This window comes from Lepidochelys kempii, chromosome 14 (assembly GCF_965140265.1).
Source record: "Lepidochelys kempii isolate rLepKem1 chromosome 14, rLepKem1.hap2, whole genome shotgun sequence".
Lineage (NCBI taxonomy): Eukaryota > Metazoa > Chordata > Testudines > Cheloniidae > Lepidochelys > Lepidochelys kempii.
In genome coordinates, this window is record NC_133269.1 from 25,872,557 (window position 1) to 25,897,536 (window position 24,980).

At 48.4% G+C, this 24,980-nt stretch overlaps 1 protein-coding gene across 1 annotated transcript in view; it reads left to right on the top strand.

The window, feature by feature from the left end:
• MYOCD (myocardin) overlaps nt 1–24,980 on the top strand; it is a 471,189-nt gene that overhangs the window by 20,646 nt on the left and 425,563 nt on the right. Inside the window, exon 2 of the mRNA XM_073310471.1 lies at nt 16,329–16,467. The gene's annotated coding sequence lies outside the window, so the exon portion shown is untranslated. The remainder of the gene's footprint in view (nt 1–16,328; nt 16,468–24,980) is intronic.

Below are 24,980 nucleotides of genomic sequence, written 5' to 3' on the forward strand. Positions count from 1 at the left end.
AGTTGTAAAACATGTTCGAAGTTGGCACAGACGTGGCCTGTGCAAATCCAAGCAACTCTTTCCATTTGTACATGGCAACATTTTATACATGGTCAGCTCAGCCTCTGCCCTGCTATGGGATGCCAGGTTCTGCTAGTGTTATTACCATCTGCATGCTGAGTCCTAGCCGCTGGCAGGTGGACTGAAGGGAGAAGGTTATACTGCAAAAAGGAAGGAAGATGAAACATCTGTGTTTAATGCAACTGGAGCTGGTGCTCTGCTCGAGACACCCTCTCGCACATTCACTGCCCTCGGCATGTACACAATACAAGTCAGACTGAGATCACTCATGGCCCCATCAGCAGAACCCCCTGCCTTTAGCGACAGCCATGTGACATGTGTCCCTAACTCACCACACTGCAGTGGTCTCACTGAGTCTCAGGGATCAGGAGGAAGAGGGCCTGGGCCATCTGGGTGACTTGTTACCATGATCACTGCTCTTCCCGTTGCTCTTTCAGCATGAATGGCTCCCTCACAACGTTCAGCTCTCCCCCCAGCAACTCCAAGCAGAGCCTCCTTCCTGTCACAGCGCACTGCCAATAGGATGCAAAAATGTCAAGCACTTTCCTGGCATTGACCAACCGAGCCGCATTGTTAGACCCATTTTACACATAGCACAGAGAAGTGACATGAGTTTATGTATATCACAGGGGTCAGTGGCAGAGCTGGGATTGGAACCCAGGAGTCCTGTACACAGTGAATGGCCTTTTGGTATGACAGCACCTTTGTAGCTGCCTCCTCCATCCTGGTAGATCTTCATCCCAGCCACCTAGGTTCTATGCTTCATTTCCCTTGAGTTTCATTTCCTCGGCTGGCTATGAGCACACAGATTGGAGCATAGCCTTCCTCAGTGCCATCACCGGGTCAGCTGGCAGGGAGCCGAATGGGAACATCAGTGTTGTTTGGAGGTGGATTCAGACACAATCTGTTGTGCAAATGCCAGGCTTGAGTCTCATGTGTGATGATGATTTGTATTGCAGTAGCACCTAGAAATCCAGTCGAGGATCAGGGCCCCATTGTGCAGGGTGCTGTACACAGAAATACCGGAGAAAACTGTCTCTACCTCGGGAGCTCACAGCCTACATGTCAGCCAGTATGGACTACATGGATGAAACAGGCAACAGAATGGGAGGGGGCCAGGGAGGATGAGATAACAATACAACAGAGCTGAGCAGTAAAGCAGGAGTGACAGGCTGTCACTTGGCCAACCAACGCCCGGCTGGGCTGACCTGTGGGCATCCCAGCAGAGGGAAGTTTTCAGGAGGGATTTAAAGCAGCAGAGGTGGCAGCTTTACAAACATTGACAGGCAGTTGTTCCCCTGCACTGGGGCTGGCATGGATGGGGGAAAGCCCGAAGGGGGTGGGGGAAGAGCAGGCAGGTGTCCGATGGGGCTGCCAGCACTGTCACAGCAAAGGCGGGACTCCATGGCTCAGTCAGCTACATCTCAGAAGGTGTAGATGTTCCAGCTGGGGCGGCAGCCCAAGGTCTGGGACCCTCCCACCTCTCAGGGTCCTAGCACCTAGGCTCCAGCCCAAGCTCAAACGTCTACACCACAATTAAATAGCCCCTTAGCCTGAGCCCTGTGAGCCCAAGTCATCTGGCAAGGGCCAGCCACTGGTGTCTAACTGCAATGTAAACACACCTTAAGATCCCTCCTGGCAACATGAGGCCAGCCTGTCCCTGGGGACGTGGCCTCCTGCACTGGGAACAATTCCTTGTACAATTCAGAGGAAACAACTTGTCAGATGGATTTTTACTCCTAAGAAGGGCCATCACTTGCAGGAAAACAACCGTCCCTCCTCAAAGTCAAAGCCTTGGACAGCAAGCATGCTGTAGGGCATCGGCTTGGTGAATCCCCCCCGAGAGCGGTGGCTGAGGAGCAGCCCATGGAACAGTGAGGTGGGACACAGTCTTGCTAGGGGAAGCAGGCTGAAGCTAAGTCAAGGTAAATCAAGCTCAGACAATTTGTGGCTGGCAGGATTTCAGGGGATGATGATTACATAAAGAGCAGTTCTATTAGCTCTTCTACTGTAGACGTCTGAATAGCTCCTCAGGATATTAAATCAAAACCCCCAAAATGATGTTGAAAATGAACATTCCTCACTGGAATGTCAGTTTTGAGGGGAAAAAGGCCATTTTTCTTTGAAAAAAATCTCAATTTTTTTTGACCAGCTCCACGTCAGATGCTTCAGGTGGGAGGGAAGCTCCTGGGGCTCAGAGACCATGTCCTGCGTCCTGGCAGGATTGATCTCATTGACTTGAGCCATGCCTCAGAAATGGATGCCCCTCTTCACTTACAGCATGGACTATCGAAAATGTTTGCTGTTTGGCAAAGTCGCTCTGAGAATGTCTGATCCAACAACCATTGAAATCAGTGGGAACCTGCATGGGTTCAAGCCCATAAAAATCATTCCGAATGTTAACCTAAATTTTCGCTGCTGAAGCCTGTTGCTTTCTGTCAGGGGTGGCTACTGAGAATGCCTGAGCCCTCTCCTTTTAAAACAATCCTGTGCACATTTGCAGGCAGCTGTAGTGGGTGGGTGAATCTATGTGACCTGGCCAGTTAGATCTGGATGTTTATGTGGCACATGGTGCCTCACCTTCTATTTGTGAAGTACCCATGAACTAGTTTCCATCTTTACTAATTTGTTTGTCATTCAGAATTACCCAGCCAGTCGCTTATGATGCCTTGTGTCAGCTGATGGGTCACTCATGACTACGGCTCTGAGCGTTAACTATTCATAGTTTGTTATTTGTGCTGTGTGGCTGGACACTAAGTCATATGGGATGGTTTGTGCTCCCTGTCTGGCTGATGCCTAAAGACACAAAGAGCTTTCAGTCTGGACATAAGAACACTTCTGCCCTGAATACTCCACGTGTTCATGCCAAGAGGAATTCACACAAGCATGTACAACATGTTCTCTTTCCACAAACATTTGTGTTAATGAAAGTTCCTTCCTATGAATGGTATCTGAAAGCTCCAAAAGAGGCCGCAAACACCGGCTAAGTGCCTCCAGCACTCTCATTCAACGGAGGGTTCACAACTCCCCTGGAGTTTTCACTCAGCTCTGTTATTCCTCAGACCCCCACATAGTACAGACACTGCCAGGTAGCCAGTTTACAGACCCAAGAAGCTTTCTCTGCACACAGCTTACTCACAGCCTCTGGCGCAGGATTTCACAGGTCAATGGGACTTGTGATCCTAAGACACTGAGGCACTTTTGAAAAGCCCACCCCATATGTTTATGCAGAACAGATGAATAGATTCCAAGGCCAGAAGGGTCTGTTGTGACCTCCTGCCTAATACGGGCCAGAGAACATCACCCAGGGGTTCCTGCATCGCACCCAGAACTTCTAGTGCAGCTAGAGTATCTCATTCAGAAAGAGTCGTACAAGCAGTGACAGAGGATCCACCGTGTCACTAGGCAAGTTGTCCCAGTAGTTAATTACCACCAGTGTTAAAAGTTTGTTCCATGTTTCTAGTTGGAATTTGTCTAGCTTCAGCTTCCAGCCAGCGGCTCTCATTCTGCCTTTGTCTGTGGTATTAAAGAGTCCTGTGCCATCAGAAATTGGCTCCCCATGTAAGTATTAACAGACACTAGCATACATACATACCTCCATATCCAGATCCAAGCTTACCTGGAGAGGATTCTTAGCCCATCCAGAGTCTTTGGGTAGGCTGCCCTTGGTAATATTTCAGGGCCTCCAAAACCCCTGGGTTCGCAGCTTCTCTCCCATCTCTAGTCTCTACTACCTCAGAACTTTTTGCTTCCTCCCTGTACATGGAGCAGCAGAAGATGCGATTGCTTCCAGGGTCACAAAAGCTCCCAGTGACATCTCTTCCCCCTTCTCTCTGTCCTTTAAGGGATGCTGCTCATCTTGGGGGGTGTTTCCCACCGTTGGATTCTTTTGTTGTCCTATTCTGAATTCTCTACCATTTGATGTTGAAACCTGAGTCCAAAGGTGAGCACAGAACTTCACCCGAGACCTGCTGATTGCAGGGCTGAGCTGGAGAAATGCGTGGCTGTTTGTACATAGGCTACCCCAGTAGCATTTAGCTACCTGGCAGGAGCAAGGCATGACTGGCTTATTCATTTTATTAGTTCTCACAGGACTGCATCCTCCAAGCTGCCAGTGAAAGCATTCAGTTTTGGGGGCCCATATGGCTGTGAGGCCAGGCTCAGGATTAACCACCTTAGCTGATTTGATCTTCTTGTTAGATGCTGGAACGAGTTCCTGTTTGCTGTTGGGACTCCACAGAACCTCATGTTCTGGGCAGCTAGGTCCGGTGCTCAGAGGGGCTGTGTTGCACTTTGGGATGGGAGCTGCTATGGAGCAGCATGACTATGACAGGCAGATCTGGATGGACTTGGCCTTTCCTGGCTTCCTGCTCCTCTGAACTTGGGAGCCTGTTGACTGACCCTGGGCAATGGCCAGGACTTGGGAGATACCAGTGTGCTGGCTCCTCCAGGGAGATGCCCATTGCTGCATTTGGGGTGTTTCTTTCTCTCCTCCTCTCCCAGCACTCTTCAGTCACGTAACCACACACGCTCTGTGCAGGCCAGACAGACTCTGGCAGACTCTCTGGCATCGCTTTCTCAAGCCTGATTAATGTGGCCAGCGCTCCTCCAGTCTGAACTCAAGAAAATACCATTATCTCCCGTGAAATGACTCAGATATTGTGCTGCTGCATCTTGTTGGTAATGTCAGATCAGAGGCAGCAATATTAAAAATGAACATTTTACCCTGGGCATGGTATTAACTATGAAATTAAAGCTGTATTTATTGCCTTTAGCCATTAGCCTCTAGACTCTTCCAGAATAAATGTTTTTAGTTCCTTGCAGGAAGATTCTGGCATTTACAGGGCTAGACATTTCTAAGCAGAATATGTACCCTGTGTGTAGAGAGAGAGATTCTAAGCGGGTGCGCTGCCATGCCTTGTGATGTCATGGGAGATAAGTTAAGCTCCATGTCTTACACCTCATTAAGTCATGCTGAGATGGAATACCCACGATGCCCTGCATCTACAAGGAAAACATTTGTTTCCAAGCAAGTACATGCTATATATGTGGATCTAATATATTTGTCTTAAAACTTTTGGCAAAGACCTATAAAAACCAAGTCTGTGCACTTACGAATGGGAAGGGCTGTCAATGGGAAAGGCTCAGCATCCCACTAGCACTGCATTTGAGCCTGGGCTACTCCATGGAAATAGACAGCCACAGGCCTTCCCCTCCAGCATCTGTCTGCTTGGGAATATAGGACTAGTGCTTATCTCAAAAACAAATTCATTTCATGCATTGCCAGAAGCTGGGAATGGGCGACAGGGGATGGATCACTTGGTGATTACCTGTTCTGTTCATTCCCTCTGCGGCACCTGGCATTGGCCACTGTCGGAAAACCGGATACTGGGCTAGATGGACCTTTGCTCTGACCCAGAATGGCAGTTCTTCTGTTCTTATGTTCTTATTACAATAGCACTGGAATCCCTGGTATAACGGCTAATAATATTTCTTCAGTGAACAAGCTCAGTTACCCTAGGGAAGTGCCTGGCACCTACAGGAAGCCTGATATTAGAAAGGTTTAATTACACAAGAACCCACCTGAACCTACTTCCCACCCATGCATCTTGGCTTAGACTAGATGACCCTTGTGATCCCTATGGTTCTATGAGTCTCTGATCAGAAGCTCTATGGTCAGAGAAAGTTCTATTAAAAAACCTTGATTCCAGCTGGGCAGGAACTAGAAATGGTCACTTCTTTGTGAGTAATCGTCCTGGAGCCCAGCTAGTCCATGGTAGAGCCATCGGTTACCTGTATCCAAAGAGTAAGAATAGGGCACCTTGGAGTAATATATTCCAGCTGCCCTTCAGAGTGTCCTGTTACAGAAGCTCAGTTGTATTGCTGCAGGGCAGGTGGAATTATAAGAGTTCAAGACTGTACTGTGCCCAGTGCCTGAGTGAGGTGAAATTCACGCTGCGTGAGGGTCAGCACACAGCCTCAGCACCATTGCATTGATGCACTGACCACTCAAATGAGGCATGAGCCTCATGCTGATCCTCTGCACCGGGGAGAGCAGGGCTCATGGTATTCCAAGGTCGTGGAGCCTCTTCACATGCCAGGCGGCTGTCAGGCCTGGGTTACTTTCCATTGCCAGCCTGTGATTAACAGAACAACAGTCAGGAGGAGTTCATTCCTCCACAACATACAAAAACTAGTAGGATTTTGGATCCTAGATGGTCAGGCTCCTCACCATGCCAGCACTGAGCACACAGCCAATGGCAATATGGCACTGCACCACCACCTTGGAGCAGCAGGATTCAAACTCTGCTTTGCCCCTCAGATTATGGTGCTTTGCTCCCTGGATTCTCTGTTACCTGGTCCAAGCTTTGTGTTCAGGAAGTTTGCCTGCTAAAAACAGTTTCATTGACACTGAAACTTTTCACAGGGAAATGCCAGTTCTGGTAAGAAATTATGAGACCCTTTAGGGGCTGTCAAACAAAGTGTTCATTTTCTTCTGATTTAAAGTGTCATTTTGTTTTGGCATTTCAGTTGAAAAGCCTAGGATTCCTCCCCTAGGTGGTTTGTGGCACAGGACATCACAAAATGCATCTGATGTTTTTAGGAAACTGGGACTGAAATCCAAAATCAGCAGCTGAGGAGGTTTCCAGTGCTACATTGTATTGGCTGGATTGGAAATGCAACAAAAATGGCCATTCTCACCCCCAATTTTAACTTTGCCATGTAGTGGCCCCATGAGGAGAAAGACAATGAAAAAATTCAATGTCTTTAAAATTCAGTTTAATATAATCTGGGTCCAGAACTAAAATGCCTAAATCGTAATGGTAGGATTTTTGCACAGTCTCACTGTAGGGCTGAATTAAGGTTTCTTTCTGCTCAAGGAGACACTTCTAGTTATCAAGACTGGGTGGGAAGATACCATTAATCTTTCAAATGTTGCCTTTGCACAAAGTTTCAGTGAGTTTTAATTAACTGGAATGTTTGAAGAGCCTGTTTAGAGACCAGAGTTAAGGTTCTTTCTGTGCCTCAACTCTGCATTTCCAGATCTTAACATGTTTGTATTTTATTTAAGTATAACGATAACTGTCAATTCTGTGGTTTTAAATGTTTGATTTTGGGTGAATTACAACATCCCTGTAATGCAGTGTTCCCTAAAATACTAAATGCACTCTCAGCCTTAATTACATTTTAAAGTGGTTTTGTCTTGAAATTTTCTCTTTTTTTTATTTAAAACACAAATACATGACCCGTAATCAAGAAACTGAACGAGAATGTTCCCAAGACACAAAGAGAATGGCACTGTGGCGTATCTCTAACAGTTTAGAGATATGAAACATCAACAGTAAATCTCTTCTTTATTTTGCCGTTTATGGCAGTGGCTCTTAAACTTTTGTACTGGTGACCCCTTTCACATAGCAAGCCTCTGAGTGCAACCCCTCCATACGCTAAAAAAACATTTTAATATAATTAACACCATTATAAATGCTGGAGGCAAACCGGGGTTTGGGGTGGAGGCTGACAGCTCGCGACCCCCATGTAATAACCTTGTGACCCCCTGAGGGGTCCCAACCCATGGTTTGAGAATCCCTGATTTATGGATTTCCTGGTTCACCTGGCTGCTTTACCCCACTAGGGAGCAGTACAAAGTAGCCAGTTAAACTGGATTTACATCTCTTTGTTTTGCCAGAGCAGTGCAAAACAGCTGACATGTGTACTGCAGCTTCCTTCTCTCTCCTGTTCTCCAAATGGCTGGAGGTTGAAGCTAGACAAATTCAGAATGGAAATAAAGAGAAAAGTAGTAACAGTGACAGTAATTAACCATTGGAACAATTTACCAAGTGTTGTGGTGGATTCTCCATCACTGACAGCATTTTAAATCAAGCTGGTATGATTTTCTAAAAGATCTGCTCTGGGAATTATTTTGGGGCAGTTCCCTGGCCCGTGTTATACAGGAGTTAAGACTAGATGATCACAATGGTCCCTTCTGGTCTTGGAATCTATGAAATCCTCACAGCATCTTCCCCATATTCCCCAGCAGGTACATCCCAAATTGCTCTCCCTCCTGCACTGCTACATTCCCCATACACATTCCCCCATATACCCCTCTCTCCTGCACCCCCTCCATTCCCTTACACATTCCCCCAAATGTGGAGGGTGGGAAGTTCCATGTGCTGCCCCTGCCCTGAGCACCAACTCCACAGCTCCCATTGGCCAGGAACTGTGGCCAATGGGAGCTGCGGGGGTGGTGCCTGCAGGCAGGGGCAGCGTGCGGAGTTCCCTGACACCACCACCACCCCACCCAGGGGCTGCAGGGATGTGCCAGCTGCTTCTAGGAGTGGGCCAGGGGAGGCAGGGAGCCTCCTTTAGCCCCGCTGTGCCGCTGACCGGGAGCTGCCCAACGTAATCACTGCCTGGCCCGAGCCCGCACACCTCAGCCACTACCTCATCCTAACCCCCTGCCCCAGCTCTGAGCCCCCTCCAGCACCCAAACTCCCTCCCTGAACCCGCACCCCCTCCTGCAGCCCAACCACCTGCCCCAGCCCGGAGCCCCCATCCTGCACCCAAACTACCTCCCAGAGCCCACACTCCTCACCCCCTCCTACACCCCAATCCCCTGCCATAGTCCTGAGACCCCTCCAGCACCCAAACTCCATCCCAGAGCTTGCACCCTACAGCCTCTCCTGCACCTCAACCCCCTACCCCAGGCTCAGCCCGGAACCCTCTCCCAACACTCCAAATCTCTAGCCCCAGGCCAGAGCCTGCACCCAGAGCCCTCTCGAACGCCAACCCCCTGCCCCAGCCTGGTGAAAGTGAGTGAAGATGGGGGAGAGCAAGCAACTGAGGGAGGGGGGATGGAGTGAGCAGGGTGGGGCCTTGGAGAAGGGGCATGGTAGGGGCATGGCTTTGGGGCAGGGGCAGGGCGGGGCAAGGGTGTTTGGGTTTGTGTGATTAGACAGTTGGCAACCCTAGCAGACACCGAGGTTTTTTGGGGTGCGTGGGCAAACTGCCCTCAGGGCCTTCTCTACCAGCTCGGCCTGAGCCGGAACCCTAGTGTGTCAACCTAGAGCCTATTTGGCCTTCTGTTTGGATGGCAGTTAGGTAGCTCATAGCTGTAGTTTAGTACAGTTATTTAGTTTTAGGTGAGAGGACTGTTTTCCCCTCTCTTTTCCCCTCTGGGAGACTTTGTTTTCTCCTAGTGGGTCGGGCCTGCCTCACTAGGCTTCAAACACTCATCTCTTGCCAGGAGGCTGCGCTGGTAATTGACAGGCACTCCGAGTGCGTCTTTTGCCTGGGGTAGTCTTATGTCTCCCAGACATGTTTCTTCTGCTCATCCCTTAAGTCCAGGGCAAGGGAGAACAGGGAGATAAAGCTCAGACTGTTAGCCATGGAACACTACCTGCCACCTCGGAGAACAGGAAGTGCCCTTTCTTCTGTCCAAGGGAGGTCTGGGTTACTGCTCCCTCGGGGGCGCTGTCCTTCTACCATGGAAGAAGAATCTGTTCTACGCCTTTCCCCTACACCCCTAATTCTAAGGGCGCTGAACAAGATCAGGCAGGACAAGGACCAGAGTTATCCTCATAATACTCAACTGTCCAAGATGAGCTTGGTACCCGAACCTGTTTCACCTCTGTGTCGAACTATCGATCAAGCTCCCGACAGTCCTCATCTCCTGCCTCAGGGTGAGAGTCACACACTTCACCCCAACCTGGTGGTTCTATGCCTTTGGACCTGGCTCCTGGATAGTTCTTGGGAATAGAGGCTTCCTGCTTTATGGGGGCACAGCAGGTGTTATTAAACAGTAGAAAACCATCAACCCGCACTACTGACTTGTCGAAATGGAAGAGATTTGCCCATTGGTGCAGTCATCACTACCTTCGGCCTGAATTGGTTCCCCTTTCCCACATCCTAGATTACCTGCTAGATACCTAGATTATCCATCAGTTTGGTGAAGATACACCTGGCCATATTAGCCTTTCATCCTCCAGTCAAGGGATTCTCCATTTTTGCTCACTTGGCATTATTCACATTTATTAAAGGTCTGGCTAGTCTCTTCCCCCTCTGCTTCCTCACTACAGCCAGACTGGGGCTGGCTCTTCTGTGTGTGCGGTGTGGGGAGCTCTACACTGGACCTGTCACAATTGCAGGGCACTGTGGGGCAGGGGAAGCAGGGAGGGGGGAAGAGGGAGTGGAGCCACTTAAGCTGCTCCTCCCTCCCCATCTTCACTGCCCAAAAGCTCCTCTCAATTCCTGAGGGGAGAGGCTGGAGTTCTGCCTCCCTACTGCAGCAGCTCTGATTGGCTGCTCTTGCCTAGGAGGTGGAGAAGTGGGGGAGGCAACCAATCAGAGAGAGTTTCCCACATGCAGGGCAGAAATTTGGAAGAGGGCTGTCATGACCAGATGGGCTCCAGCCCTTCTTGGCCTTGGTAGATGTTTCCTATCCCTCTTGTAGGACAGGCCATTGGGGAGGTTCTGAAAGTGACATTCACCTTTGGGCCTGTCATAAATATAAAGGGAAGGGTAAACCCCTTTGAAATCCCTCCTGGCCAGGGGAAAGCTCCTCTCACCTGTAAAGGGTTAAGAAGCTAAAGGTAACCTCGCTGGCACCTGACCAAAATGACCAATGAGGAGACAAGATACTTTCAAAAGCTGGGAGGAGGGAGAGAAACAAAGGGTCTGTGTGTCTGTCTATATGCTGGTTTTCTGCCGGGGATAGACCAGGAATGGAGTCTTAGAACTTTTAGTAAGTAATCTAGCTAGGTATGTGTTAGATTATGATTTCTTTAAATGGCTGAGAAAATAATTGTGCTGAATAGAATAACTATTTCTGTCTGTGTATCTTTTTTGTAACTTAAGGTTTTGCCTAGAGGGGTTCTCTATGTTTTTGAATCTAATTACCCTGTAAGATATCTACCATCCTGATTTTACAGGGGGGGATTTCTTTATTTCTATTTACTTCTATTTTTATTAAAAATCTTCTTGTAAGAAACTGAATGCTTTTTCATTGTTCTCAGATCCAAGGGTCTGGGTCTGTGGTCACCTATGCAAATTGGTGAGGCTTTTTATCCAACATTTCCCAGGAAAGGGGGGGTGCAAGTCTTGGGAGGATTGTTCATTGTTCTTAAGATCCAAGGGTCTGGGTCTGTAGTCACCTAGGCAAATTGGTGAGGCTTTTTACCAAACCTTGTCCAGGAAGTGGGGTGCAAGGTTTTGGGAAGTATTTTGGAGGGAAAGACGCGTCCAAACAGCTCTTCCCCAGTAACCAGTATTAGTTTGGTGGTGGTAGCGGCCAATCCAAGGACAACGGGTGGAATATTTTGTACCTTGGGGAAGTTTTGACCTAAGCTGGTAAAGATAAGCTTAGGAGGTTTTTCATGCAGGTCCCCACATCTGTACCCTAGAGTTCAGAGTGGGGGAGGAACCTTGACAGGGCCCCCTTGCCAGTCTGACCTTCTCACCTCTTGCAGTTTGCACTCTCACCAGAGTTTGCTTTCTACTCCAGTTTCTTGGAGTTTAGTTTTTCCTTTAGTTGTCTTTGTCTCAAGAAGCTTTAATGTTGGGACTGAGGTTTTTGTTCTGCTAGATGGCCCAAAAACCAGAGACTCCAGCAAAGAATTGCAAGGTGTATTGGGAACTATTAGAAGTTTTCAGTGTGGCTTGACCATTAATCACATCCTGTGCTATTGGTCCTGTCTTTTCTGCTACCTCATTTGTCTGTGCATAATGAGGCCTTGAATTAATATCTCACAATGTGCCAAAATGAGCCACGCCTGTACATGGACCATTATCTCTTATTAACTCATCTGGAATCCCATGTCCAGCAAGCTCTGATTTACAGTGTGTTATTCCATTGCTACTTCATGCATCATTCAACAGCTCCATTTAAAAACAAAGCTGAGTAGTTGTCCTTGCCTCACAGATAATCTTTCCCATTTAATTCCAATAGTTTTGAGCTGAGGACCATCAGGAATCTCATGCAGTTTCAGTGGTTCTTTGGCTACAGTAGTTCTATGTTTGTTCATGATTTCACCCTTGGATTCTTCCCCTTTATGTCTGACCAGAATAGAGTATCTTGGGTACATGTGTTTTTCACTTTTCAGTGTGCAGATGGACATGGTGCATTACGTGTAGCATTGCGGAACACATCCCACATGGTCATATGGTACAAACAATTGCCTTCACGTAGAATTGCATCTCAGTAGTCCCACTTAATTGTTAGGCTTGAAGATACCTGGACTTTTTCTGTTGCCCAGCCAGCCAACGATCCTTTTCTCTGAAGCTGTTGTAAGACTGAGTCAGTTTTTGGTCTTCATCGGAGCTTGTCAAATTTTGGTTTGTCAATGGGTAGTTCTTAACGTCAAACTCCTCTTTCCTCCTGCAGCTCTTTGCTCTTGGTAGGCACACTTGACAGCAAGTTTGTTATCAGGGGCTCTTTACCTGCTCTTTATTCACCAACCCTTTATGCCCAGAACAGTTCCTTGGCAATGTTGTGTGCTTTGCTGTCATCTTGGCTGAGCATTGCACAATGGTTTCTGCAATTTGCCTTCCAGCTGACCAACGAGCACATTCGTGAGGCTACTCATAGCCAAGACTACTGGCCAGCATTTCAGTTTTCAATGTAGGCATTGTTCCCTTATGTTTCATTCCATGCTGTGGAGGCACAAACCCTTGACCTACCATCTTGCAGAAGGACAGCCCCTGCAGACGTTCATCAGCTAAGCTCTTAGGCTCTTTGTACTAGTGGGAGTTTACACAGTGTATATATTTTCAGCAGCACACTAGACACTGTATCACTGTGGTGAATCGTATCCCCAGTGCATCCCAATTAACATGGCACACATTAAATTGATTAAAAACTGGCTAACTGATAGATCTAAAATGTAACTGTAAATGGAGAATCATCATTGAGAGGCTGTTTCAAGTGGAGACCCAAAGAGATCAGTTCCTGGCCCTATGCTGTTTAACATTTTTTATTAGTGACCTGACAGAAACCATAAAATCACCACTGGTAACGTTTACAGATGATATCAAAATTGGAGGAGTGGTAAATAACAAAGAGGACAGATCATTGATTCAGAGTGATCTGGATTGCTTGGTAAATTAGGCTTAAGCAAACAATACATATTTTAATATGGCTTCATCTAAATATATACATACAGGAATAAAGAATGTGGGCCATACTTACAGGAAGGGGGACTCTATCCTGGGAAGCAGTGACTCTGAGAAAGGTTTTGGGGTTGTGGTGGATAATCAGCTGAACATGAGCTCCTCATGTGACACTGTGGCCAAAAGAGCTAGTGCGATTGTGGGATGCATAAACAGGAGAATCTCAAATAGGAGTAGAGAAGTCATTTTACCTCTGCATTTGGCACTGGTGCAACTGCTCCTGGAATTCTGTGTCCAGTTCTGGTGCCCACAGTTCAAGAAGGAAGTTGATAAATTGCCATGGGTTTCAGAGAAGAACCATGAGAATGATTAAAGGGTTTGAAAACCTGCCATATAGTGATAGACTCAAGGTGCTCAATCTATTTAGTTTAACAAATTGAAGATTAAGGAGTGATGTGATTACAGTCTGTATGTACCTACTGGGGAAGAAACATTTAATAATGGGGTCTTTAATCTAACAGAGAAAGGTATAAAATGATCCAGTGGTTGGAAATTGAAGCTAGACGAATTCAGACTGGAAATAAGGCACACATTTTAACACTGAGAGTATTAGAACAATTTACCAAGAGTTGTGGTGGATTCTCCATTAGTAACAATTTTGAATTCAAGATTGGCTGTTACTAAAAGATCTGCTCTATTAATTGTTTTGGGGAAATTCTATATCCTGTGCTATACAGGTCAGATTAGATGATCACAATGGTCCCTTCTGGCCTTGGAATCTATGAATCTACAATATCAGTTTATTTTAAACAATTTTTCTATTTTTATCTATTCACATTTTCACAGTTGCACATTATGAGTTGAAGGATTTTTTCCGTTTTTAATTATTTAAATTTTTACAGCTGTGGGAAATTATGGGGAGGTCAGAAAATATTGGGTCAGTTAATAATTATTAAATGACATGAGATACTAAGATTGAAAAAGTTAATGCTTTAGAACTGGTAAAATGCAAATTGTCAACATCACGTCAAAAATACAACATAAATATCCTTAAATCCAACTGTCATAAGTGCTCAAGCAGCATTTTTCTTACTTTGTCTATCTGTAAATTGCTATTAGTATTGATGGTAATATTTTTTCATTCAGCCCAGTGAGAGGTTGTGTCTCTGCCTGCCCTGTAGCCCTGGGCATCTTAAATGCTCTGCTGCTGGGGCTCACAGCTGGACACCAACAGCTGGAAGACAAGCACGTTGTTCCCTAAATGTCTGTGTGCTATGTGGCCCTGGTTCTGTGCTCTGACCCCAGCAGCCTGCCTACCACACAACAGCCCCACCCTGCTCTCCACCAGCCTGGGTCACTGCTTGCAGTGAGACCCCAACATATCCCCAGTCCTGAATTTCCCCCAAACCATCTATGCTGAAGTGTCCAGCCAGCTCCTTGAAAATGCAGTGAAATAATGAGGTTCACTGAGCCTTTAAAGAGACAAGTACAGCTTGTCACTTTAACGGGAGTTAACAATGACTTCAATTCAGATACAGCACCTAGTTGCTTTAGATTAAAAGTAAAACCAGTTTGTTAAAAGAAGCGCATGGGTTAAGTGATACTGGGTAGAAGGGACTGAACAGATTACAAACAGCCATTAGAAAGCATATTTTACTTTTGTTTAAGACCTAATTTAACAACGTACAGACTTTGCTCAAGGTGGTTTTCTTCCCAACCGTTCTTTGTCCAGCCTGCCTGACCAGACACTCTGGCCAGGACCCAACACACAGAGCACAACGTGCTTTGTTTCTTTGTCTCCTCAGGTGTAGATTAAAATGGAGTCTCTCTCTGTCCCTTATATTCCCAAAGGAATTGTCTTTGTCCTAAAAGTCAAGAAGGCCTTCTGGGAATTCAGTTTCCTGTGTCCCTCTGGGGTGCGGGAGCCAGGTTAATTCTCTGTCTTTCAAGTGCAATCTCAAAATAACCCCCACTGGTTTTGCTTGATAGCTTTGTTTAGTGCTAATCTGTAAATAGAGGTAAACCCACATTCCTTGTCTAAGTCAAACTGGTTTATTACTTTCATCTGTACTAGGCCATTTGATTTTAAACATGTTCTAGTAATATCACACAGACAGAATTCACAACTTTACATATAACATTGTTACATATGTTTTAATACAATGGTATTATTGTCCTGTGTGTTGTTAGTTTTCAAATGATACCTCACAAGGCATAGTTTGTATAAGCATCATTGCAGAAGTGTGTAGCGTGAATGCGGGGTACCTAGGCTCATAGATGCATGGATCTAAACTTTGCGGGTGCAGGGATAAGCCCAGGATCCAGATCTGTGCATCCCTGGATCCACTGAGAGAGGCAGTCCTGACCCAGCACTGATTTGGGACCACAACACTTGCAGTTTGGCAAAGATACCCAGCAGTCTCTAGCCCAGGACTGTTCCTTGCATACAAGGGGTTCTGCCAGCAGGGGAGCCCCCCCCCAAGAGTGGAATAGGGTTTAAATCCCAATATGGTTGCCTGTTTTCAGGATGCTTTTCTTTAAGACTGAAATAAGCCCTGATTTCTGGGTGGGTTTCAACACTCCCCTGCCATATTTGCAACTCAAAAGCTGCAGCTTTTACTGAGTCATAAGATGCTAAAAGTGAAACTGACCAGCAACCAAAGTGAATCTGACCAGCTGTTTCCAATGTCCATGCTCCCAGTTCACAAAGCACATGAAGAGGGATTTCTAAATTCTCTCCATTCTCAGGTGGGAGCAGAGTTCAGGGAAGTGTGTGTGGATGAAGAGGAGATGCATGGCCAGCTTGCCAGCCTCACTGATGGTTTCATTGATCAGGCCCCTTGGTGCAGTCGGGGCAGTTAAAGCTGAGCTGGTTATCAAGGGGAGAAGCTGCCAGCCACCTCCTCACTGGTAAGGAGGAACTAAAAATAAAAGCCAGAGCAGCTCAGCCCAGAAGCCAAGAGGCTTCTCTGCTTGCTCCTGTGTGAGCCTGGCGGGCGGGGGCTGGCTCTGAGTTACATTGACTGGTCCAAACAGCTGAGACAACAGCTCTTCATATGTTACCAAATGTGACCCCCAGAGTTTGTCAGTGATTTACTAGTGTGCCTGTCGCTGAAGTGCATTATCCCATCCAGAACTAGCTCTGATTGTCTGTCTCACTTCAGGTAACTACAGGGGCCTTCCTGTCACCCTCCATGGCATGCCCTGCTGGAGCAAGGGCAGAGGGGCAGGAGCAAGGGTGCAGGTGGAGATGAGTGCTGCCCTGCCATCCTACTTGGCCTGAGGTGGGGTAGAAGAGCTGAGGTAGGTGGGCTGGTGCAGCTGCTGGGCCTCAAAAGCTGCATGGCTGCTCCTGGTCTGTGTGTGGATGGGGCAGCTTTGGAGCTACAGAAACCAACGTGAACATGGTGCTTCAGCTAGCAATGCTCTCCTCTCTGTGTCAGTCCATAGCCAGGGTCCCAGCCAAATGCTAAGAGCAAAACCTGTGTAACCCTCAGAGGCTGTTCAGATAAGCTTTCCTGTATGTGAATCTACAGGGGGTCCCACACCCCAGCTTTGAACGGGAGCTGCGGAGGCCCCTGTTCCTTCTGGAGATTTGCTAACCTTGTGATGACTGTGAGCTGCCTCATGATGACCCCTGTGGGGCTGGCAATGTGCTTGCTCCTGCAGAGTGCAAGGGGCTCAGTCGTTCTTCCAAGGTCCATCTATGGAGGCCCCCTCTGCTTATGGGTCTCTCCCAACCATAGGAGAGGGCCCTGCCACCTCCCCGTCAGTGTCTCCCTGGGATCCACATAGGAAGGGGTGGTCTGAGGAGGAGTGGGCCGGCCAGGGAGGGTGTACATCACCCCCTACCAGCCCTGGCGGGCTCCGGGCAAAGCAACAATACAGATCATGGCAGATCCTTCCCAGGGAGCTGAGCTCGAGGGCTCCAGATAATCCCATCTGCAGGGGCATTGTGTCCTTCCTAGAACCAGGCCCGAAATCATAGGGCTTTAAAGGTGAAAGTCAACAATGGAGATTAGAGCCAGGCACGGTAACAGCCTCTGGATGCCAGACTCTTGAGGAAGCTGTGAGTAGGCCCCCAACCTCTGTTCTAGCCATGGCGCTGACCAGTCCCAGCCATCGCTGCAGAAGGCAGCCTTTTTGCTGCCGGCTGTGTCCCACTCGACCTCACTGCTGTGCTGACGAAGGCACTAGCTTGGTGCTGATGCTCTGCTGTGATCAGTCGGATGTTACTGGCATGCTGGCTGTGGGGAGGGGCGAGCTAGGAACTGGGTAAGGGCAGCCCCAGCCCCAGGTTGCGTGAACCCATAATTTTCGATAATGTTGCAGTGTGTGTGTTATCGACCTTCCCCCAGGGCTGTCTTCAACTCTCTCCTAGCTGGTTGGGCTGAGGTGCTAGCCCAGCCTTGCCACCTGCACAAGGGCTTCCTCACCTGCATGGAAATCACCCCTTACCATGAACCATGTGTTACTTGGTCATCATGGCACGTAGCCCTTCCTCACTCTCCGAAAGACGCAGTAATGGCAAACCAATAGAAACACTTCGAATCTGGGCACTTAGCACTTGTACAACTTGAGCCAGGGCACGTTTCTAAGCTTTATTAAGGACAGGGGCATTTCTAAATAACTGCAGCTTTACCTATGCCTGGAGCCGCTAACAGGCAGTGAGGCAAAGTTGCATAATTCAGTGCTGCTTGTGTACATGCTTGAGAAGAAACAGCCATGGAAAAAGTCTGTAACATTCCTCTGCTCAGCCATCGAGTTGATATCAAAGCATTTCCTACACCGCTTTCACCTTTGAATCTTAATCCAATAGCTTTGGAGGAATTCTGGAAAGGGGGTGAGGGGAGGGAGCTGCTTAGTAAAAGCCCTTGCTGTGGAATCTGTAGGTAAAAGCTGGAATGTCTGAGCTGAGTCATGTTATCTCTGACAGAGGAAGGGAGGGATCCTTTGGCTGAGTCGGCCTGGCTCTCTAGGAGATCTATCACCTGTGATGTGCATGGAGCTCAGCATGTTGGTTATCAGAGTGAGGGCAGACATCTCTATTAACTGTGGCCGTGTTCCTTTAGGAAAGCTCCATAGCTTATCTCTGGCTCCCCATATATTACATGCACCACCCAGCAGTCTAAGGGGTAATTTCTAAAAGTGCAGTTACACTCCTCTCGCTGAGGATCCTAGCTGTCTGGGCTAGGAATGCGGCACTCCTCTGAGATTTACGCATTTCTCTCTTCGTGGGACCAATCAAACCATTTCCACTTGGCCCAGCCAGACTCGAACTCGAAGCCAGGAGGTTATTGTCTCACTTCCTACTCTGTTAGTTAGTAAGGGAGACATCAGGTCTCTGCAGTGTAACTATTCAGCATGGTCAGCCCCTGATGTAGCTCAGAGTCCATAGTGTCAGCCTGTGGCCTGAGTGGTTCCTGCAGCCCCCGGGGCAGTCAGTGCACTAGTTAGTTCCTAAAAGGTGCTGGTTCAAGACAGCTTGGGACGTGCACTTCTGGAACCAGTGGCTACTGACTCTTTCCTTTGCTAGGAGCCTCAGAGAAACTGACTTTCTGTTGGAAAACAGGGCAGTGTGGAATGAGAAGGTGAGTGGCTGGAACCCCCCAGCCCCACGGAGAGGGACCTGCCTTTGGGAGGGGCCGCTCCCTACAGTTTAAAAAGAAATAACTCGCCATGCAGGTGTCAGGGAGGGAGTGGGGGTGATGGGGTATCACCCTCTGCATTAGGCTGCCACCCTCATTAAACTCCACTCACACTACATCTTCAGGGTTTCACATTACCCCTGATTTACAGAGCCTGTTTCCCCCTGTATGTGTGTGGAGGTGTTTGGCTGGATGGGTGAGTAGTAATGGACATGTTACTGTGGATATCTGCCATGCATGCTGGGCTAGGGCTTGGATGGTTACATTCCTCAAGGAGGTGGTATCCAGCCTGGAGACCCAGGGAATATGTGTCAGGTTCCTTTGCTCTGTAGCAGTCGGTAGGACTATATGGACTGGGTTAAAGGCTTGCTGCGTCTCATGGATTTGAGTGGGACATGTGACCTGGTTACACAAATTCTTAAACATTTCCCTGGACCTGTTCTGTGGGCTTTGGGCAGTGATCTAAAGAAACAGGGCTAGCACAGACGATAGGTGTGTGAGTGGTGCAGTGCATACGTATTCTTCCTAGCTGTACAATTGGCCCAGGCTGTGGCCGCTATTATGCTATGGACGTTTCCTCTTCCAGGTTTGCAGTGGGGAGGACCCAGTGAGGGCCAATCCACCATGAGGCTCATGCCCCCTCTACTCTGTCTTTCCCTCTGCCTCCCCACCCATCAACTCCTCCATGGGCATTTCATCAGGAAAGCTTAGATCCCCAGCAGTCACGACAGCCATACTAAGCTCACTGGAGGCAGTGGGCCAAAGTAATGCTCCCAGACCAGAACTTCACCACTGTAAAATGTAGACTATGGGCTCTGGGCTGTAGGTCTCAGGCAGTGAAATGTTGTTTCTCTCCTGCTTGCAGATTTGGTTTTGTTACAAACGAGCAGGCTATTTGCACTGAGTGCATGCTGCTATTTGAGGGCATGATCCTTCAGCAATCCCGTTATCCCGTGTCCAATTCGCTTCCAATTCAGGAGACTGATTCACCCTCAGCTTCAGCTCTAACCTACTGAGGGTGAGAGCAAGCCTCCAGTCTCTGTAGGTTTTAGAGGGGGTGGGGTGCAAAGCTAGGCACACTATCAAATCTCAGACCCGTCCTTCTGGAGCATCGTCTGGCCTCCCCTAGCAGCTCCTCACTGACACACCTGCCTGTATGGGGACCAGTGAGCCCTGGTACGCCCCTGACAGAACTAAGGGTTAATTCTGCTGGCCTGTGACTAGCAGTACGGCAACCTCCCTTGACTGCTGCAAATGGCACAGGAGGCCCATTGTCCAGCCACCTCCTCCGTTAGCCAGCCCGGCTCACTGAGAAAGCGCAGATCACTATTTATTTCCATGTGCCTCGTGGGTGACATTCAGCCCCTGCCAGGCCTCGCCGAGATGCTGCATGCCGGCTCCATTATCTGTGTAGATTCACTTTATGAGTCACTCTGCAATTTGATGCATTATGGCCAGATAAAAGATACTTTATCCCTCTGATAAAAACGGATACAAATGATGTAAAAATAAAAGAATGTTTTCTCATCCAAATAAAAGGAGAAGTTGTGGTTCTGGGGTTATTTTTCCTGAAAACCTCCTGAGAAAGCAAGACTTTGATTTTTTACCATTTATAGTTAGTTTTAGAAAATTCAACATTTTACATTGGCTATCGCCCCTCCCCCAGCTCTACAAGAGGCATTTGTAGCCTGGGCACAGCTTTGGGGGAACAGAGAGTGTGCTGCACCCCGAGAATCCAGCCAGTAATGTATGGAGGGTGCTCCAGCTCCTTCCCCAATATTGATACACACCTGGGCAATATCCTGTGCCCTGGCCCAGGGCCTGCAGCCAGAGCCCCATGATGCCAGGAGCTGCAAGAGCATTCTGGGCACGACACACCAACCAGGGCACGCCATGCCACGTGCGGCCAGGCCACAATCAGTGTCTTACGAGGTAGGAACTCAAGTGGCTGTTCCCCGAGGCAGGACTGCAGCCATGAGCAAGGCTTGGTCAGTGTGGAAGGTACCTGGCCTGATGGAGAACCCCGGGCAGTGAGGGCCCTGGGTCTTCATGGACTCTCTTTGCTGGGATCAGTGAGAAGCAGGGTTTTGAGTTGGTTGGTTGCAGAACAATGCCAGCTCCAGTGGGAGTGTTCAAGGGCTCATCTGAATGTCTAACGCCAGCTCCAACCCCTGAGAGATGCTTCCCCTTTGGGGGAAGAGGCCCAGGTCTGCCCTGGTTCTGAGTCTGGTTCTCCTGCTGGCTCTCTGCAAGGCCTGGATCTTGACTCCTGCTCCTTGAGTCAATGGACATGCCCTTCACTGTGAGCAGAGCACTGAAGAGCTGCTGTTAGTCACAGCTTGGGAGGCACCTCTCGGAGGCTAGTCTGCAGTGGGGCTGCAGGGAAGTTCTGGGCAGAGCGCAGCCAGTGACTGCTGAAGACTGACAATGATACAGTAGGATGTGCTTAGATACCTGGGGCCTCCAACTGGAACAAGAAACCCTGCAAATGGGAACATTTCAGTCTGGCTGGCACACGGTAACATGGGCCCACTGGGCTTCAAAAGCCACCCCTTGCCAGTGACCTTTTAGAGCCATTCCACATGCGCTGCATCTCCACAAGCTGCTGAATGCTCGCACTGCACTGTGAGGAGCAGCACCGCCAGCCGAAAGGGAAAAGCTGGTTCCCACAACTGTCCTCTCAGGGACACAGGCGAGAGGCCATTGTGTCTGGGACCACATAGGGACCCCGGACACATCAGACTGGAGCCCCAGGCCTCTCTCACTGCCCCCAGCCTAGCTCTCAGGGTGTGTCCTGGGGCAGAACATGTCCAACATCCAGGGAGGAAACAGTCTCCCAGCACCTTGTGTCTGTTTGAGGGACGGGAGGGCTCTGCCCTAGGGCCACGCAGCTCAACCTATCTCTGAGACTCCTGAGGTACCAGCAAGTGCAGATACCTCCCTGTCCTCAGGCCTAGCTGCTCTAGGCTGTGTCTAGCTGGCTGGTCCCTGGGAGGGAACATGCCCCCTGCTGTGGGCTGAAAGGGCGGGAGCTCTGTGGGGCAGGAACTTCATCTCTGACTCATCTGCCAAGTGCCACCCTGTGACGCTCTGTACCTTGTGGGAACATCCTACACCCCCATGTTCATCTTTATAAAATGATTGTGTGGTATCCAATGCAAAGTTTGTCATGTTGGGTGTCTTTGGAAGGCTCATAATGCACTGAGCATAGTTGTTATAGTGATTTATAGTAAGTGTTACAGTAATGTTACAGTAAGGTTATAGGTTATAATTTCATGTATATAGTTATGAGGCTGAAAATGTATCCTCATGGCTTAAAACAAGCCCATGCAAAAACTCTCCAAAAACAGAGAGGCAGTTCACACCTCGTCAGGGCATGGATGGGACAAACCCAGCCCAGCCTCACAGGAACAATGGACACTGGCTTAGGCAGCAACAAAAGAATCTGTTAGATCCTGGATCACCCCCCTTCCTTTGGGCAGTTTGGGACTGCGATGAGGTAATGCTCACCTGACTCTGAAGGGCGGGCGGGCGGGGGGAGGGAGGGCAAAGCCAAGAGGAAAGAAAGGACATGATAAAAGGGAGAGACATTTTGCCATGCTCTCTCTCTTTCACCTACATCTACAGACACCACCACCACCAGGCGACTGAAACACTGATCAAAGGGGAGAGTCTGATTGAAAAGCCAGCCGGTGGTGAGAAGCATCTAAGTTTTTAAGGACACTGAAAGTGTTAAGATCAGCTTAGAATGTGTTTTGCCTTTATTTCATTTGACCAAATCTGACTTGTTATGCTTTGATTTATAATCACTTAAATCTACCTTTATAGTTAATAAATCTGTTTGTTTATTCTAGCTGAAGCAGTGTGTTTCGTTTGAAGCATGACAGAGACTCCCCTTGGGATAACAAGCCTGGTACATATCAATTTCTTTGTTAAATTGATGAACTTATATAAGCTTGCAGCATCCAGCGGGTGTAACTGGACACTGCAAGACGGAGGTTCCCAGGGTTGGGTCTGGGACTGGAGATATTGGCTAGTGTCATTTGCGTGCAAGTAGCTGGGAGCAGCTTACATGCCAGAGGCTGTGCGTGAACAGCCCAGGAGTGGGGGTTTTCACAGCAGAGCAGGGTAAGGCTGGCTCCCAGAGTCAAGGATTGGAGTGACCTAGCAGATCACTGGTCCAGATAACACCAGAGGGGAATGTCACCCTCCCCGCCCCATCGCTATTCCCGTCGCCCTTCCACGAGGCTCTTTCCCAGCAGGAATTACGCCCATGGACATGTTCATGGCTCTGCAGGCTGTTGAACAGGATCTCATGGGAGGGATCCCACCAGGCCTCCAGCCAGCTCCAGCCAATACCAGGGTTGGAGTCTAACAAGAGAAAATGTGTGTGTGTTGGGGGTGGAGTAAAACCTCACACACATGGCGTGTTATTTTCAGTGATCTGGAAGTGCCTCTTCTCTGCCCCAGGCACAAGTATCGGGACTCACACATCAAACCTGCCAGCTGGAGAGGGCTCCCCAGGGCACGCGTGGGGCTACAGCAGTACAGCAAAAGACTGTGGTTCCTCTTTTATCAGCGCGCCCTGCCCCAGGCCAGATGTTCCTGCTGTTCTCTTATCCCCACTGCAATGGGAAGGGCTTCATAGAGCAGTCACTGGAGGCAACTCTAATGCTGTGCAAGTGTCAATGCAGGGGACAGGTCCCAAGGGCCCAGAGATCAGCCATGGGGGAGGTTGCATGGGGAAGGTTGCAAGGGGGCTTTGGCCCCAGGGGCTCTCCAACAAAGGTCCCACTCCTAAGGACACAAATCACTCCTGAGGGATGGGAGGAAACAGGCCCATCCCCACCCCTCTGCGCCAGTCGGTGGAGCTGGGCCCAGCAGGTAACGAGGTGACAACCACGCATGGGTAGTGCACTGTACAAGCTCCGGCTGCATGTTGGGGATCTGCAAGGTACATATGCACCCTCCTGGAGCCGGAGTACACCCTGGGGTTAAGCAAGGCCAGGTACTCAGGAAACAAAATGTAAAGGCAACACATTAAAGAGAGAAATCGTGCTTTGCCACCCAACACACATTTCACCTGTGGTACTCACTGTAGCTAGATGGCCGGGGGCCAATTGCTTAGTAGGATTCCAAACAGAAGTGGTTCGTCTGCGAGCAGTAAGAGCATGCTCTGCAGCTACAGTAGCTAGAGTAAAATATTTTAACAGCTGTGGACCCCCAAGCTTGAGGATGTAGTCCAGATACTAACTCCCTGGGGCTACGTAGGAGGTTTCCCCATAGACATGTTACTGCGTTGTGCAGCATCTGCTACTGACCACTGCTGGAGAGAGGATCCGAGATTAGATGACAAGTTTCAGAGTAGCAGCCGTGTTAGTCTGTATCCGCAAAAAGAACAGGAGTACTCGTGGCACCTTAGAGACTAACATTTATTTGAGCATAAGCTTTTGTGAGCTACAGCTCACTTCATCGGATGCATGCAGTGGAAAATACAGTGGGGAGACATTATATACAGAGAGAACATGAAATAATGGGTGTTACCATACACAATGTAACGAGAGTGATCAGGTAAGGCGAGCTATTACCAGCAGGAGAGAAAAAAAAACTTTTGTAGTGAAAATCAAGGTGGACCATTTCCAGCAGCTGACAAGAACGTGTGAGGAACAGTACGTGGGGGAAATAAACATGGGGAAATAGTTTTACTTTGTGTAATGACACATCCACTCCCAGTCTTTATTCAAGCCTAATGTAATGGTGTCCAGTTTGCAAATTAATTCCAATTCAGCAGTCTCTCCTTGGAGTCTGTTTTTGAAGTTTTTTGTTGAAGAATTACAACTTTTAGGTCTGTAATCGAGTGACCAGAGAGATTGAAGTGTTCTCCGACTGGTTTATGAACGTTATAATTCCTGACATCTGATTTGTGTCCATTTATTCTTTTATGTAGAGACTGTCCAGTTTGGCCAATGTACATGGCAGAGGGGCATTGTTGGCACATGATGGCATATATCACATTGGTAGATGTGCAAGTGAGCGAGCCTCTGATAGTGTGGCTGATGTGATTAGGTCCTATGATGACAGGTTTCAGAGTAACAGCCGTGTTAGTCTGTATTCGCAAAAAGAAAAGGAGTACTTGCGGCACCTTAGAGACTAACCAATTTATTTGAG